The sequence below is a fragment of the Echinops telfairi genome, unplaced genomic scaffold, assembly GCF_000313985.2.
Source record: "Echinops telfairi isolate 266 unplaced genomic scaffold, ASM31398v2 ScPeMD7_7424;HRSCAF=8462, whole genome shotgun sequence".
In the NCBI taxonomy this organism is placed as follows: Eukaryota; Metazoa; Chordata; class Mammalia; order Afrosoricida; family Tenrecidae; genus Echinops; species Echinops telfairi.
In genome coordinates, this window is record NW_022111324.1 from 29,459,259 (window position 1) to 29,466,342 (window position 7,084).

The following is a 7,084-nucleotide window of genomic DNA, read 5'->3' on the forward strand; positions in this document are numbered from 1 at the left end:
ATTCGACATGTACTTGCTTCACCAGATGGAGAGGGGACTTGAGAGAGTATAAAACAACGTGCTGAATTATTGCCACAAGTAGGTGAAATGAAGCCGTCCATCTGCACTTTGTCAAACGTTCTTTTATTGTTTTCGCAGTCCTTGTTATATTTTATTGATCTTACATATGTGTTTTTAAAAAACACCCCCACACAACTCAAATAAACCTCAAAATCAGGAATTAGAAGGGGAAGAAAGCACAGTGCTTAACAGGGTGAAATAAGGTCCGAGGCTCTAGAATAAAACCATGTCAATCAACTACTGAAAATTCTTTTGTCCAACACAAACTTGTTTTGTCTGTAATGTGATTTGTGGATTTTGGGGGGAGGGTTGTTTTGCTTACTTAAATCTTAAAAAAAAGAGGAAAAGTAATATTCAGGGACAGAAACTAAGCTTCTTGTACTGCAAGAAGCAAGACCAGGATTCTCCTCCTTGAAGTCTTTTGGAAATACTGAGAGCAACATTCCCATCTCATTCTACCTGGTACCAGTTCCTTGGGCATCCAGCTTCTGCATCTCACTTACTGTGTTGCATGGGTCAGAGCCCTCTGTCTTGAACCTGGACTGTAGCAGGGCAGTTTCAGTGGTCAAAGCCTTGTGCTTGGGCCCCAGGCTTTTCTTGCTCCTATTTTGGCTGCAGTCATCCCAGGATTGCTTTGACCGATTATCAATCTTGTCAAAGTGGTGGCAGGGATCTGTTCTCTTGTTGAGCAGGGTCAGGACCTGCTCTGTGATGCAAACTACTTCCATCCTGGCTTTGTCAGCTGGATCCTTTATGAAATAAAAGTGTAGCCTGTCATAGACAATGACAGTGAAAAACAAGATGTAGAAAGTAGCCACCACCATCAGGGGCTCCTGGAGCAGGAGGGCCTTGTTGAATGTGGAATGGACCACAGTGTCTTGAATGTGCTCTTCTATGAAAATTTTCTTTGTACAACAATCGCGGGAGGAGTAGTAAAGGTCACCTGGGGCCCGGCTGATTTCATCGGGAATATCAACTTGGATGTTCTTGGCCTATTTGGGCAAGATGATCTTCACAGTTAGAGAATCTGTCACTTGCTTATCAAATATGTGGCCCACACACCTCATCTTCAGGGCATACTGGTGACTTAAATGACAAAGGTAACCATTACTTGGAAGATTGTAACTAATAATGTAATGGGTCTTCCATCCTCCAACCAGAGGGAAGTGTGGCTGGATATTTATCGCCACAGAGTTTTCCAAAATAATGAGGTGGCTGGTACAAACACTGCCAATTTCATACATATGATAAACATTCTGGGCAACAGTGAGGATGATTGCATAGAATAAATGGATGGAGGAAATTTCCCTGTGCAACTGGCTGTCCCTGGTAACCATAGTGCCAAAAAAGGTCCCTGAACACAGAGTCCATATATTTTAAGTGCACGTTTCCTTCCACAGCAATATTGCCTCAGTGCGAGACCTTGAAGACCGTGCTCTGCTGGGGACAGTCAGGCAAGGGCTTCGTTGTCGTAGTGCACTTTAAAAGGATCTCAGCTCTAGGCAGAAATATTTCTGAAAGACCCATAACCCAGGAGGTTACCTGAGTGTGTGTGGTCGCCCTCTTGTGTAGCTCTCCGCATTTCAGGACACAAGCTCTGCACACATTACTGTGTCTTCTTAGGATAGAGAGTAGAAATAATGGTTACCCTCAAACACTAAAACTGCTTTTGACTGGGTGATACGTGTTGGATTTGGCTCGACCATGAAGAATCTTCAACGTTTACCATTAATTTTGGTTGCTTGTAACTCCAGGTAGTTATCTTCCTCAGTTTCTCCCTTTACCTGCGTGCTGAGGCCACTAGCTCTGGCCCAAGGGCAGCCAGGAAGAAGAGGAGTAGGATGTGGAGCCCTGCTCAGTCTGCATTGACCCTCACAGTCCTTCAGAGGAGGCGCTGCCCAGCGCAGGGACTCAAACTCCGAGCAGCAAGAGCAAGAAAAGGCAGGTGACAGGAGCCTCCATAACTAGAACCGACCTTTGTCAAATATTCTTAAACATGAATATTCATAAAAGTATACCTATAACTCTATAGGTATATTTTTACTCTATAGTAACTCTATATAATATTCTTACTCTATAGTAAGTCACATTTATTTTTGGCCTCCAGTTGCAATAGTGACAGATCCTATGGGCAGACAATTGAATGGTGCAAGAAACATCAAAAGAAGATAGAAATAAGTATAGAGTCACTGCACAAAAAAGAATTAGTTTATATTCAACTATTTCAAGAGGCAGCATATGATTAAGAACCTATGGTGCAGAATAGAGAAGTTTAAGATACACTGAAGGCATTAGCCAAAAAAAAAAAAAGAAAAAGAAACAAAAACCAAAAGACACAGTCGCAGGAATTGACAGAATATAACGTAAATGTTTCAACAAGCACTCATTCAACTATGACAAGAAATCAGAAAGACATTTTCCTAGCCAACTGGCTGGAAGACATCTATATTTGTGCTCAGTCCAAAGAAAGATGAATCAATAGAATGCACAAACTATTGAATTATATCATTAATATCACATGCAAGAAAATTTTGGCTGAAGATAATTCAACAGTTGCAGCATTACACTGACAGGGAGCTCCCAGAAATTCAAGATAGATTCAAGGGGGACAAAGAATAAGGAGTATCATTGCTGATATCAGCTGGAACTTGGCTGAAAGCAGAGAATACCAGAAAAATGACTACTTGTGTTTTATGGACTATGTACAGGCATCTGACAGTGTAAATCATAACAAACTATGGTTAACATTAAGAAAAATGGGAATCTAGAGCACTTCACTGCAATCATGGGGCATCTGTACAGGGGCCAAGACACAGCTGTTCAAATAGAACAAGGGAAAGTGGAGCAATTTAAAATCAGGGCAGGTGTATATAAAGATGATATCCTTTCACCATACGTATTCAGTATTTATGTTGAGCAGATAATACAAGCAGCTGATTATATGAGGAACACAGCATCATGATTCGAAGCAGGCTTATCAGCAACCTGCATTATGCATGGGACACAACCTTGCAGTGGTATCAAGGAGGGTTTGAAGCACTTGCTGATGAAGATCAAGGGCTACAGCATTCAGGATGGGTTGCAACTCAGCGCAAAGGAAACTAAAATTGTCACAACTAGACTGATAGATAACCTCATGGTAAACTGAAAAGAGATTTAAGCGGTCAAGGTGAGCAGAAAGAAACATTTTTAAGGCTATGAACACTGCATGGAGGGAAGCACCCTCACTGCCTCCCTCTGTTTGTCCCATGGCCATGACAAAGATGGACGTGCAGCCATGCCCTCACCCTCCATCTTTGCTTACCCTTTTCTGACACCAAGCATTCCCCTCAGAGCACTCTATTTCTATGCTGGCTTCAATCATTTGTTTCAATAGGCACACAAACTCACTCACACTACTCCCATTGTGAGAGTTTCTTTGGAAAGTTAATAGGTTACCACAAACCAGGATCGGGCCACCAGTAAAACACTAATTGGTCTACAATAGCACACCTGCTAAGCCAGGAGCCACACCTCTCTCTAGCCCTTGCAAGGCCTCTGCCTTCAGGGACCAGAAAACCCACCCACTGCTCTGCCTCAGAGTCCTCTGCTCTTGCTTGTTTGGAGACAAGCCTTGAAGACCTCAGACACTATTTTGTCTGACAGCCAGGCACCATCTAATTTCTTCACCACATTTGCTATAGCACCCCTGTCTTCTGTGATCCCTTCCATCATCCGTTAGCGATGGATTGTAAATCACAAAATCTAAAGTCAAATAGTATCAGAGCCTAAAGTGTGAGGATACAGTTTACAGAAGGCTGCAGATGACAGTGGAAGGACAAGATACATTTATGGGAACTACATAGGAATAAGCCTCCGGTGATCTCGCTCCATCTATGATAAATGGATGGGAGGAAAGTGGTTACTAAACAGAGTACATTGGAGAGGTGATTACAGAAGATCAAAGGGATACACCTGACTTGAACAGTTAACAACCTGGTTGGCTGATTCCCCCCTCTGACGCACACTGGACCAGATCTAATGATGTGATCTTCCACATTTTCTGTATTTTATTTTTTGTCCATATTAGGGTTTAGCTCAGATGTGTTATGTCATTGGGAGCCACCCTCGTGAATTTGGGTTATACATTTTTCTGTTTTATGGTATATAAAACCCTGGATTGATGAACCTATAGGGACAGCAAGTAGAAAAAGGGTTTCTGGATGGTCGGTACAGTGTGGGTGGTGGTGGGGGTAGGGGTGGTGGAGAAAGATGATGTTAAGGAGTTCAGAAAGGAAAAGGATGTTCGGAAACGGCTTATAGTAGCAATTGTACAATACTTCTTGATGTGATTGAACTATGGAATGATATATATTATATATATATATTAACTCTGATTTTTTAAAAAGATTCTCAAACAAAACTTTCTATAAGAGAGGGCACAATGTACTGGAAAAATTGTGGACTTTTGAGTTGGATTTGCTGTTATTTACTGGCCAGTTGATCTGACTTGTACTGAGTCCATATGTACAGAGCAGAATTCTCTATAAGATTTCCGGTTCTGTGACCTCTCCAAAATAGATCACCAGCCTTTAGTTCCAAAACAGCTCTAGGTGAGTCTGTATGCCAATATTCCTGGTTATAGTCCAATGCTTAACCTTCTGTGTCATCAAAGGATGCTTTTGGGGTTTGTCAGATAGAAATCCTGCCTTGATTATTAATTTTATGTAATTAACTTATATCAAGCTTCTAAATAAATATATATATCCCTTTATGAATATACTGTAAATGAGCTAATAGAAAGCACTTGGTTCATTAGAGGCTCAATGTAAAGGGTAATTGTATCATATTCAATGTGTGCTTTATTTGGTATGCTGCTGTGTCGAGTCCACTTCGTAGTGACCATCACTCTACATGACAAAGTAGAACCACCCCATAGGGTTCCTCAGACTGTAATCCTTAGGGACTTAATCTCCAGGTCTGTTTACTGCACAGCCTTTGGGTGAGATTCAAACCACTGACCTTTCAGTTAGCAGTCAAGTACTTAGACTTTGTGCCACCAGGGATCCTTTTACTTGTTAGAGTCTTCTTATTATTATTTTAAAATACAAAAAACCCCAACATACAAGGATGCAAAGCTTTATAAAATGTGATAATGTGAAAATAAGAGAATATTCTTGTTTCCACTTATCAGGTAGAAAGAGACAGGTGCTGATGTAGAAGTAGAAACATGTTGAATGTATGGTGGATTACCACTACTACTAACAATGTAGCATTCTGTTGACAACTGAATATTATAATGTAGTTTCTATTGTTCCTAAATACCCTTTTCCTATTTTAAGCAGTTTCTTTAGTACAGAAAGTAAAAAATAATCTTGGTCAATGATGATAGTGAAAGATTAAGTGCTACTTGGGTGTCTTTCTGAAGATATCTTTGACCCAATAGCAATTAAATTTAGAAAACATCAGTCCATGCAATAAACTGTGTAGTGGGCTTGGGATAGCATGAAGGTTTAGTGAGGTGCAAAAGGTTTATCTCCTACCCTTCTGGAGCTTTCTTTCCCCCTTGAAGCACCAAGTTTAGTACAAATTGGTCAAATTTCTTACTTTTTTTTAATGAAGTGTAATGATTAATTATGCTTGCAAAGGAAATCGGTAGGAACATGTTCCATACAAGGTAGTAACTGAAGGGTGAATAGCATTGTTTTCGTTGAGTCAAGGAGAAGAGGTCCAAAGAGAAGAGTCTTTCGGTTAATCTGAGTGAAAGGTGGAGGTCAGGTCGTTGGATCCTAAACAAATTCACCAGGTGAGAATTACTTCCTCTTTGGGTCAGTTGGCTAACTAACACACATTTGTAAATATAAGAGAAGGGTGGCTCCTGCCAATAATGTTCACAGACAGACAAGTAAGAATGCAAATGTGTTGTTTTGCTATAAATATCATTATGTTATGAACCAGAGTACTTGAGCACAGCAGTGAAATACGGGCACATTTACTATTAGTGAATTCGTTGCAATGTTGGCGATGAAGATCTTCTATGGTTCTACCCACAATCTAGATTCTACTCCCTTATTCAGTTCTCCAATAAAAGCCAATCCTTTTGCTTATGGTATTAATTAATTTTTTAACTTAACATCTACTTTATCACTAAGTCATTAGGCTTTTGAGATAGGGATATGTTTTTGTTTTGTTTTTTTTGCAGTGTTTCCATAATGCATTCATCATTTTTTGTTTTGGTTGGGTAAGTTTCAATACATCTATAGAATAAAATGAATGGAGGGACATCTTTATTTCCTAAGTTGGTCAATCATTTATTTGATTAAAGATAAAAATGCAAGATTTTTGTTTGAAAACTAAGGTTTAGTGGATGAATGTATGTCAACATTTAAAGACACTATTTGGTTCTTGTGGAATTTTCACAAGTATATAATTTAGACATTCTTCATTACAGTGATATAATAGATTTGAATTTACCTTTGCAATTCATCTAATTTAAGGTCTCCGACGCCTAAATTTCAATAAATGCATTAGATTATTTTGATATGGCTTTACTTTTAGATTTACAAAGAAATAGTTATCAAACAATTGCATTTTCAGCATTTGATTTTAAAATGGTCATATATCCACTAAAATATATTATTTAAATTTTGGCTTTTTAAAGAAATGCTAGCAAAATTTAGGTTATTCTCTATCATTTCAATTTTGTTCTTACTTGTTTTGGGGAAAAAGGAAGTGATGACTACTTAAAAGACAAGGCAGGGACACACACACACACACACACACAACAGTATACTTGCAATTTGGAGTCGGTTAATGAATTCGTTACTTAAACATACTTTCTGATTTCAAACTCTTGGATTCTTGCGTCTGATAGTTAAACATTGACCTTTTGTCTCAGATAGCTTCGGGGCTAGCAATGCCTCTCCTCCTTCCTCTTTAATTCCACCTTAAAACATCTGCAAAGCAAAAGGAGACACGCCCACATGTTAGCCCCTCCCCCCAAGAAAAGCACTTTCTTGAACTTGTGTGTGTTCCGGGAGAAAAA

General features: G+C 39.4%; 1 pseudogene; it reads right to left on the reverse strand.

Annotated features, from left to right (window-relative positions):
- Positions 1 to 515: 515 nt before the first annotated feature.
- LOC101645002 lies at positions 516 to 2,022 on the reverse strand (annotated as a pseudogene).
- Positions 2,023 to 7,084: the final 5,062 nt, after the last annotated feature.